Source organism: Coffea arabica, chromosome 9c (assembly GCF_036785885.1).
Source record: "Coffea arabica cultivar ET-39 chromosome 9c, Coffea Arabica ET-39 HiFi, whole genome shotgun sequence".
NCBI classification, from domain to species: domain Eukaryota; kingdom Viridiplantae; phylum Streptophyta; class Magnoliopsida; order Gentianales; family Rubiaceae; genus Coffea; species Coffea arabica.
The window spans coordinates 13,470,403-13,481,200 of NC_092326.1; positions in this window are offsets into that span (position 1 = coordinate 13,470,403).

The following is a 10,798-nucleotide window of genomic DNA, read 5'->3' on the forward strand; positions in this document are numbered from 1 at the left end:
TGATTGGAAGAGGGACTAATTTGAATTTTGAATTTGAGAGAGAAATGAAGGGTTACATCCGAGACTAAGGATGTAAATGAGCTGAATAAAGTAGATGACTTCTTTATAAGACACAACATGTGAGAACCCGTAATTTTTCCAATTTCTAGGTTTTATTATATTTCTAGGTTTTCTTATTTTCAATGATTTGTTTTCTGCACTTTCTGTATCTGGAAAATTTTCTAGATAAATTTTATCAGTAAATATAATTTTTAGATGATTTTTCTAGTATTGAATAGGTTTTGAGAAATTAAGAGTGAATACCGGACGTGGGACCCACTAGTGCGAAAAGTTCGGCAATTTTCGGCCAACTAGGTTAAGTTTTGGATACTGGATTTAATTTATCAGGTGTTAAGGGATAAGTAGAGGATGTTATTTGGATTGGTGTGAGAGGGAACAAAGAGATAGAGATTCATTAATTAGGTGACAAGTGTCACCATTTGGTTGGATTGACTTGTATGACCACTATTCATGTCTTTACCAAATTAATATCAAAATTGACAAAAAATTTCCTTATTTTCTTCTCTCCTTGGCCGATTCTCTTCAAGCAACAAAAGGGAAAGAAAAACTCTCCAAACTCTTGCTTCAATCTTGCTCAAATTCAACCAATCAACCGTTTAATCTTGTTTTTGTTCCATAGAAACCCTTAAGGGAGTGATAGTGAGTTGTTTTGTGAAGTAATTTGGAAGATTTAAGTGCAAGGTTGCTCCATTCCTTTGGGTATCAAGGTGAGTAGTGAAGAAACTCCTTTTCTCTTTCCAATAATGCTTAATGAGCAACCTAAGTGAGTTAAAGTGATGATCTTTGGTGTTATTTCATGATTTTGGTTGAGATTGATGACACTTTCTATTTAATTAGGATTTTTCTGTTTTCATATGATTATTATTATGTGGTTATGTATGATGATTGGAAATGATATTTGAGGAAGCTAGGAGGTGGAAAAAGTGATTAATTGCAAGAAATTTCTGTTTTGGAAGAAAATTGAAAAAAAAACTAGGGTTCCTTGTTCTTCATTCTGTCCGAAATTTTAGGTCCTAGTTAGAGGCCGAATTGGCCTTGGCTTAAAAAATGAAAGTTGTAGGGAATGACATTTTAGAGGTGCCTAAAAAATTTCAGGTCAATCGGAGTAGTGTAGAGTGGGATAAGTTGAAATTACTATTGCTGTCCTGGTTTTACCCGAATGCTATCATTGCGCCTGTAATTGGGTGTTTTGGTTTGAATTGCTTCCGAATTGGTTGTTGAGACCTTCTGATGAAATTTATCCCTGTTTCTTAGCTTTCATCTGGTTTTGTAATTTCTAGATTTGGACTTGTAGAGCCTGAGTTATGATGTTTCCGCTAGAATGCGTTTTGGTGAATCGGTTTTACGTTTTTGATGTGGTATCTTGCATTTTTGACCTGTTTGCACTCAAAACTGGGTTGAGTGACCTTCTGTGATGTTGTAGCCCTGTCTTTTAGCTTCGAAATGGTGGATCTTACACCTCCATCCGATAATTCTAGGGCATTTGGTGCCATTACCGCAAAAAGAGGTCAAAAACTGTTTTTTCAAGGCCAAAGTTAATTGCATTTCCGAATTTTCTGGTTTTCTCTAATGTTTGTATATGTTTATGGAACCCTATTGGGGTCATATTTGGCATTGATTTATGATTCGTTATCGAGTCTCATTGTACTTGTTTACATGTTTTAAGGCTTACTCTTATTCCGGTCATTTCCTAGCTAACTTTTGTACTTGTACTACTTTGAGCCTAGTGAACGGCTTTTGGGAAATGAGATGAATTTTGTGTGAAATGTTGGGACTGATTTGAGGAAATAATGAAGTCATGATGGCTGAAAAATAGGTAAAAACAAGGGATATGCTGCCGAAATTTTACTTGAAGGCTAGTTGGATTTACTTGTGATTTGAGCAAAGGGCTTTTGGGTTGTTTGCGCCTAGGTCTTCATGTTACCTTTTCGTTTCCAAGAAAATCATGTTTTCCACCCTTGCATTAGTATTTATTTGGCAAGGCGTACGACGTGTAGTCGAGCCTCACTTGTGCATTCCGTTTACTCGACTTTGGATATGAAACCTTCAATTAGTTTACTTTGATTATTTTAGGGTTTCTTGGCGATTAAGGCCAATCTGAAGTGAAAACTTTTGAAGTTGAGCCGGTGAGTGTACCACTCCCCTCCATTGCTGTTTAACTTGATTTCTGCTCTGCAATCTGTTTAATTTGTTTGAGACGAGGGTGTACTTTATCACACTCGTTCTCTTGTCTGTTCATATGTCAATTTTGGTGTCAATCTGAATCTGTATATGTATCTGATATCTGTATCTGTATCTGTATCTGTATCTGTTCGGACGTCGTTTGGAAACTTGTAACCAACGACCTTTCTGTGACCTATGAGCTCAAATCCTGTGGCTAAGTTATTCGAGTCGGGCCGGCAAGGGCCTGGACGATTAGATAACGAACCACGGTAGTCTGTTCGGGGATTTTTGGGTATTGAGACCCTTGATTCCGGTATACTTGAGTATTACCATTTCTGTTTCTGTTGAGGTGAGCGGGCCCGGTAAAGGGGTGTTTAGTGGACGGAATTCGGTGTAAAAAGGGGTCTACAGACGCGTTGGTTCTATATACGTTGACGGAGAGTCAACTGGTTTAGATCAAGTACTGCGCTGGAAATTTGGCTCCTGAGAGCCACCCGTATCCTTCTGATTTGAATCATTGGTTCCTTTGCTTTACATCTGGCATGTGTACTTGATTTGCTAAACGTGAAATGCCATGATTTTATTGCTATTTGTTTGGTATCTCATTGAGCGCAAGCTCACCCCTTTCTGTTCCTTTTTGTTTTCCTTACAGGAAAATGAACACTTTTGGACTGGATTTGACAAAAGGCTGCCAAATTGAGCTAGTTGAACATATCTTTTGTATAGCTCATGTATTAAAATCCTAAATATACTTTTGGGGCGTTTTCTCTTTTGATTTGGCAAACCGTGTATATATATTAACTTTTGAAAACTTTTGTATGTCATTTTGATTTGTAAACGCTAAAGTTCAGATGTGAATGTTTGTTAGCTATTTCAGTTGGGTTCTGACGGGTCGGTTACTATTCATGGCCGACTCCAGATTTCATTTTTTTTTATTTTGGGTTATTTTACCATTTTGACTTGTTTACGCTCGTTTGTAAGTTCCGGATCGCAATATATAGTTCTAGTCTGCATCGTTAGTCCTGGCGAGAGTTGGGCAGGCGACCCGCCAAACCCTCTGGTTCGCCTTAGAGGGAGGTGGGGCCGTCACAGAACATTTGAGCATTGGATGGCCGAACAAAGTGAAGCGTCCAACACAACCATCCAAACCAAAACTTTTCTGAAAAAATGATGAAAAACACTGTCGGATGTCCGTTCTAACTCATCGGACGTCCGATAAAGAGTGACAGAAAAATTTTTAGAATACTTTTTCTGAGACGCCCAGTTTTGTTCTCAGATACACAAATTGATCCAGTGGTAGGGCTTTTGTCAGAATATCAGCAATTTGATCTTTAGAAGAAACATATTGAATGCAAATTTCACCCTTATTGACAAGATCGTGAATGAAATGATGCTTTATGTCTATGTGCTTAGTCCTAAAATGTTGTATGGGATTTTTTGTCAAATTGATGGCACTAATGTTATCAAAATACTTAGGCACACAATCATACACCAATCCAAAATCATTCAATGTGTTTTTCATCCATAATAACTGAGCACAACAAGCTCCAGTGGCAACATATTCCGTTTCAGTTGTAGAAAATGAAATAGCATTTTTGTGACAGCCCCACCTTCCCCTAAGACGAACCAAAGGGGTTAGCGGACTGCCTGCCCAGCTCTCGCCAGGACTAACGGATCAGTTTACGTCGATCTAATACGTTCCGGAACATACCAACGCGCGCACACAAGTACCATGTCACAAAATAAAAAAATGAAAATCAAAGCCGACGATGACCAGTACCGGCCACGTCAGAATCCGGAGTTCAACCAAACGTCAATCCAACATATATATACATTGAAATTCAACATTTACAACCAAATGGCATGCCAAAAACCATTCATCATGAATATACAGGTTCGGTTTGCCAATCAAAAGAAAATGAACCCAATACCCATTAGGGTTTCATTCAAAGAGCTATTCAAAAGATACATTTACATGAGCTCAACTTGACAACCATCTAACACAATCTTTTCCAAAAGTGGTCATTTTCCTGTAAGGAAAACAAATGGAACGGAATGAGCTTAAGCCCAGTGAGTTACTACCACATAAGCAACAAAGAGCATATAGCATGACCTTTCAATTAAAGTACACAATTAAGGAATGAAACAAAACGGTAAAAGGATACGGACGGCTCTCAAGAGCTCATTTCCACGCTTACAGTCTTGATCCAACCTCATTGACCCTCCGTCAAGGTTAAGAGTACCAAACCGTAGACCTCACTTCACTTCCATTCCTTCCACCCAACATTCCCCAACCGAGCCCGCACTCCAATCAGTAGCTTTTGGTAATACTCGAGTATATCGGAACCAAGAGTCTCATTACTACAAGATTCCCCAGTACAGTCCCCGTGGCATGTCAATTTTCACGACCAAGCCCTCGCCGACTCGATTCAATTGACTACCTACGGGGTTGAGCTCAGTAATACAGTAAGGCCGTTGGATATTCGTCCAAACGACACCAAATCAGTTTTCCATGAATGGAATTCAATATCTCATATAGCAAGTGCAGTATTTCAGTAAAACGGTAAACAGTCATGAATGGAATCACAAGGGGGTGAGGGCGGTCAAGTACACCCTCACCTCAATCACTTCCAATAGCCAAATAAGCCTTCAAGGCATCAAATTCACATATAACAAAGCCACATTGTAACATTTAAGTGAGTAGTATACTCACCACTCAAGTAGGTGATGTTTCATGCACCGTCGTTAAACGAACGTCGTGCACCACCGTCACTTCCTAAAACATGCAAACAAGTGCAATGAGACTCGATAACGAGTCATAAAGCAATGCCAATCACAACCCCAATAGGATTTTATAAACATATATAAGCATCATAGGTAACCAGAATTTCAAAAAAATGGCATTAGCTTTGGCCCTGAATAAAAACAGTTTTGTCCTTATTTTACGGTAATGGTACCAATTTCACTACGATTATCGGATGAGGGTGTAAGACCCACCGTTTCGAAGCTAAGAACCAGGGTTACAACAATGTAGAAGGTCACTCAGTCCAATTCCTATCAAAACCAGGTAAAATATGCAAGACACTAAACCAGAACCACAAAAACAGGTTTACAAACTTCATCCTGCTGTAATCAGTACAACTCAGTCTGTACAGGTCCAAATTTGGAAATTCCAAAGGCATATGGTAGCTAAGACATCAAGTTACATTTCATCAGAAGACCTCAACAACCAAATCCAAAGAAATTCCAGTCAAAACAGCCAATTACAGGCGCAGTTCTGCCATCCTGATGAACCCAGAACAGCAATAGTAATTTTGACATTTCTCACTCTACACTACTCCAAATGACCTGAAATTTTACAGGCACCTCAAACACATCAATACCTACAACTTTCATGTTTTAAACAAAGATCAATTCGGCCTCTAACCATATGATACAAAACCGGACAGAAAAGGGGGTTATGAAACCCTAACTTTTCACATTTCCTTCCAAATCCAAAATTGGTTGCAATTACCAATCATTTACACCTACTAGAGTCATTAAACATCATTTCCAACCATCATGGACAGCCACAACCTCATGATCAAATTAAACCAGAAAAATCACCATTAAATTGAAAACTTCATCATTTCATCCATAAGCAAGAAATAAATCACAAATGTCATCACTTTAGCTTCCACTAAGCACAATTCATTAAGTGTAGGAGGAAGTTCAAACACCACTTACCTAGAACACAAGAGAGGGAGAGTTGTAGGACACCTTAGCTTCCTTGAACACTTCCACAAAATCACTTACTAGCACCAAATGGAGGGATTTTATGGAGTAGAAACAAATTTAAGCAATTGGTTTGGATGATTTGCACTAGATGGTAGCTAAAATTTTGAAGAGTTCTCTTCCTTCCTCTTCCTTCCTTTGCTCAAGAGTGCCGACCAAGAGGGAGAAGAAAAGAGTGAATTTTGGTGATTTTTTTTGAGATATTTAATCACTTGGTAAGACAAGTCAAAAAGTGAATAGTTGTCAACAAAGACAACCAATGGCCATGTGACACTTGTCACTCCATAAATGCAAGTCTATCCTTTTTTTTCCCTCTCACATCAATCACTTCACCACCTCTACTTATCTCTTAATACCCGATAAATTCCACCCAGTATCCGAAACATAACCTAACTGGCCGAATTTTTCCGAACTTTTCGCGCTAGTGTTTCCCACGTTCATAATAGATTCTTAATTTTTCAAAAACTCTCCAATACTAGAAAAATCATCTAAAAACTATAATTACTCATAAAATTCACCAGGAGAATTTTCCTAAGCCAGAAAATGCAGAAAACATGCCATTAAAGGAAATAAACCCTAGGAAAATTATTAGGGGATTTACGGGTTCTCACAATTTTGTTTCTTGCTAAACCAGGATACTAAGCAATTTCCAAGAAAGTTACATATACCTGTTGTAATTTTTCTATCAACTCTACAACCTCCGAAATTAACATCGAAGAATCTACACAAAGGAAGTTCATGACACTCAGGACACCATAGGCCAAAATTCAAGGTTCCTTTTAGATATCTAAGAATTCTTTCTACTGCATTTAAATAAGATTCCTTTGGACAAGACTGAAAACGAGTACATAAACACACAGCAAACATGATATCAGGTCTACTAGCAGTTAAGTAAAGTAAACTACCAATCATACCTCTATACTTTTTTTCATCAACTTTTGTACCTTCTTCATCATCCTTGTCAAGCTTGGTAGATGTGCACATAGGTGTTCCAACCTGTTTTGAATCCTCCATTTCAAATCTTTTGAGCAGCGTGCATTTTGTTTGATTGATGAATGTTCCTTCTCGGGTTTGAACCACTTGGAGTCCAAGGAAGAAATTTAATTCTCCTATCATGCTCATTTCAAACTCTTTTTGCATGATATTGGAAAAATCCTTGCACAAGTTCTCATTAGTAGCACCAAATATAATATCATTCACATATATTTGCACAATTAAAAGATCACGTGAACTGCTTAGTGAAAAGAGTAGTATCCACAATGCCTCTTTTAAAATCATTTTCAATCAAAAAATCACTCAAACATTCATACCATGCTCTATTTAAAAAATCACTAAAACGTTAAGAACCAAATCTATTATAAGATATCCAAATCACTCAAATCACGTTTGCTCTATTATAAAATCACTCAAATAGAGCAAAGAACTTTAAATCACTCAAATGTTCATACCGCACTGGCAAGGCCCGGCAAGTGAAAAGATTTATTTCTTGGGGCTTGTTTTAATCCATACAAAGCTTTTGAGAGTTTAAATACATGATTTGGATAAATTTCATTTTCAAAACCAGGAGGTTGATTAACATATACTTCTTCATTTATAAATCTATTTAAGAAAGCACTTTTGACATCCATTTGAAATAATTTAAAGTTCTTGAAACATGCAAAGGCCAAAAACATTCTAATTGATTCCAGCCTAGCTACGGGTGCAAATGATTCATCAAAATCAATTCCTTCTTCTTGAGTATTTCCCTTGCCTACAAGTCTGGCCTTATTTCTTACTGCCTCACCTTTGTCATTCATTTTGTTTCTAAAAATCCACTTTGTGCCAATGATGGGATGATCTTGTGGTCTAACAACTAATGTCCACACCTTGTTTCTTTCAAATTGATTTAACTTCTCTTCCATAGCTAAAATTTAGTTCTCATCTTTCAATGCATCAACAACATTTTTAGGTTCAAAGTGTGAAACTAATGCAAAATTATCCATCAGTTGTTTAGAGGAGGAACGAGTTCTGACCTTCTCAGATGGATCACCAATAATGAGCTCCTTAGGGTGGTTGTGAACAAATTTCTAAGTTCTTGGAAGATCGTTAGGTGTACTAGTGTCTTTGTCATTGTCTTCCCTTACTGGACTGTCTTGAGTTTCATCTTCCTTTGAATTATTTTCTGGTGAAGCAATGCCTTGGTCAGTGATTGTGAGTTTCTTTAGTTCTTCTTGAATACCTACACCATCATCTTCACCACTACTTATGGAAATATCACCATTAGATTCATCAAAAGTGATATGTATAGCTTCCTCTATAACCAAAGTCCTTCGATTATAGACTCTAAAGCCTCTCTTATTCTCACAATATCTCAAGAAAATTCCCTCATCAGATTTTTTATCAAACTTTTCGAGATGTTCCTTGATGTTTAAAATGAAACATTTGCAACCAAAGACTTTAAGTAACCAACAGCAGGCTTTTATCAAACATCAGCTCATAGGAGGTTTTGTTCAAGATTGGTCTTAAAAGAACTCTATTCATGGTATAGCAAACTGTATTTATAGCTTTAGCCCAAAAATATTTTGGTAAATTACACTCACTTAGCATGGTTCTAGCAGCTTCTTGAAGAGTTCTATTTTTTCTTTCAACAACCCTATTTTGTTGGGAAACTCTTGCAATTGAAAATTCATGTGTAATACCATTGTTGTTACAAAATTCTGGAAAGCCACAAAAATGAAATTCTGAGCCATTGTCACTTCTAATTTTGATGATTTCAATCCAATCAGATTCTGAACTTTTGCAAACAGTGAAACAAATTTTTTGAAAGCATCATCTTTATGTGACAGCCCCACCTTCCCCCTAAGGCGAACCAAAGGGGTTAGCGGACTGCCTGCCCAGCTCTCGTCAGGACTAACGGTTCAGTTTAGAGCGATCTAATACGTTCCAAAACTTACAACCGCGCGTAAACAAGTCAAAATCGCAAATAAAAAAAATGAAAACGGGGTCGGCCATGAATAGTAACCGACACGTCAAAATCCAACCAAGCATCACTCAAATATATACATCTTGAAATTAAGCATATACAATCCAAAGTGGCATACAAAAGTATTCAAAAGTTGATACATGTACGGTTTGGCAAATCAAAAGAGAAACAGACCCAAAAGTACATTTAGGGTTTCAATCAATGAGCTATACAAGAGATATGTTCATCTAGCTCAATTCGGCAACCAACTATCAAATCCAGTCCAAAAGGATTTATTTTCCTATAAGGAGAACAAAAGGAACAGAAAGGGGTGAGCTTGCGCTCAATGAGGTACCAGACACATAGCAGTAAAATCATGACATTTCACATTTAACAAATCATGTACACATGCCAGATGTAAAGTAAAGGAACCAATGATTTAAATAGGAAGGATACAGGTGGCTCTCAGGAGCTAAATTCCCATTCGCGTCACCGAAGCTTGATCGAAATAATAGTTGACACTCCGTCAACGCTAAAGGAGTAACCAATACCGTAGACTCCACTTTCTTCGATTCCTTCCACCTCACATACCCCCACCGGGCCCGAAATCCAATCAGATCAGAATTGGTAATACTCGAGTATACCGGAATCAAGGGTCTCAATACCCAAAGATCCCAAAACAGACTACCGTGGTTCGTTTTCTAATCGACCAGGCCCTTGCCGGCCCGACTCGAATAACTAGCCACAGGGGTTGAACTCAGAGGTCACAGAAAGGTCGTTGGATACAAGCTTCCAAACGACGTCATAACAGATACAGATACAGATAGCAGATTCAGATACGCACTCAAAATTGGCATATGAACAGACAAGAGAACGAGTGTGATAAAGTACACCCTCGCCTCTATTTCATCAAAACAGTATTTGGCTCCAACAGTCATAAATCAAGTATTTCAGATATCCAGATATTTCACATAACGAGTAGCAGGTAGTGGAACACTCACCGATGTCAGTACAGATACCTCAAAAGTTTGGGCTTTAGTAACCAAGAAACCCTAAAATAACCAAGGTGAAACAATTATGGTTCCCACTTTCACAAATCCAGTACACGAAATGCATAACTAAGACTTAACTATAAGTCGTGTGTCTGATCACATTAGCTACCAGTGCAAAGAAATAACAATGAAATTGGAGAAAAAGGTAGCGGTTGGTATCAAAACATGAACAACCCTAAAACCCTTCGCTCAAGTCACAAGTAAATCCAACTAGCCTTCAAGTAAAATATCGGTAGCAAGTCCCTTGTGTTTACCTATTTTTCAGCCATTAATGGCTTCATTATTTTCTCAAATCAGTCCCAATATCTCATACAAAAATAATATCATTTCCAAAAGCCGTTCACTAAGCTTAAAGTCATTCAAGTACAAAATTTTGCTAGGAAAATGACCGGAAACGAAAGTCAAGCCCTAAAACTATTCAAATAAACACAATAAGACTCGCTTACAAGTCATAAACCAATTCCAGATACCACCAAAATAGAGCTCCATAAGCATACATAAGCATTAGAGGAAACCAGAAAAATCCGGAAATGGAATTAGCTTTAACCCTGAAAAAAACAGTTTTTGACCTCATTTTGCGGTAATGGTACCAAAGGCACTACGATTATCGGATGAAGGTGTAAGAACCGTTTCGAAGCTAAGAGATAGGGCTACAATGTTCCAAAAGGCAACTCTGTCCAGGTTTGAGTGTAACAAGGTCAAAAATGCAAGATACTACACCAGAACCGGAAAAACAGATTCACAAAACACATTCTGGTGTAAACATCATAAAACAAGCTACCTAAGTCCAAATCCAGTAATTCTAAAG